This window comes from Sprattus sprattus, assembly GCF_963457725.1.
Source record: "Sprattus sprattus genome assembly, chromosome: 6".
Lineage (NCBI taxonomy): Eukaryota > Metazoa > Chordata > Actinopteri > Clupeiformes > Clupeidae > Sprattus > Sprattus sprattus.
The window spans coordinates 8,877,664-8,878,358 of NC_137925.1; positions in this window are offsets into that span (position 1 = coordinate 8,877,664).

Here is a 695-nt window from a genome sequence, read left to right on the forward strand (position 1 = left end):
TGAAGTTGTTTGGATGACAACAAGAGCCACGTGGAGGCATTAGTCCGCATCCTGCCTTGACTGAATGCGATACAGTGCGACATCGTTGGCCGTGAAATTGATTTGTTTGCTTGTTCATAGTTATAAGAGGAAACGCCAAGCCTTTCATGTCTTTGGCTGCGGCATGTGCATTGTTTAAGTGAAATATGCAGTAGTGTATCTATGGACGTTAAATGTCTGTCTGTCTCTCTCTTTATCTCTGTGTGTGTTTGTCTGTGTGTGTTAGAGATGGCTCAGGATGTCTTATGAGGCGAACAAGAGTGTCCTCCTGGTTCCTCAGGAGTCGCGTGCGTCATGCGTGTTCCAGTCGGCTGAGGAGAGAGACGAGATCCCCGGCATGGGCGACGACAGGTAGGCCAACTTCCCGCTTAAAACTTCGCGTGAATGTAATCAAAAAACAGGAAAACCACACGTCAGTTTTAATCAGTATATGAAGTGGGCCCAATGCCTGAAGGAAACAGCCTGTGAGTGAGTTTTCCATCAGAACTCAGTCTATTCCCGAGGAGGGGTTTGGTTGGGGCATGTTAGCAGTGACCCTGCCAGCACACGTCTCCGCCAGCCGCTGTTACACCCCCAGCTGAGAGAGAACCACCTCAGCGTTTTCGCTAATGACTGCTATTAGTGTCCTGTTACCACAGGTCTAGCGCCGAACGGCT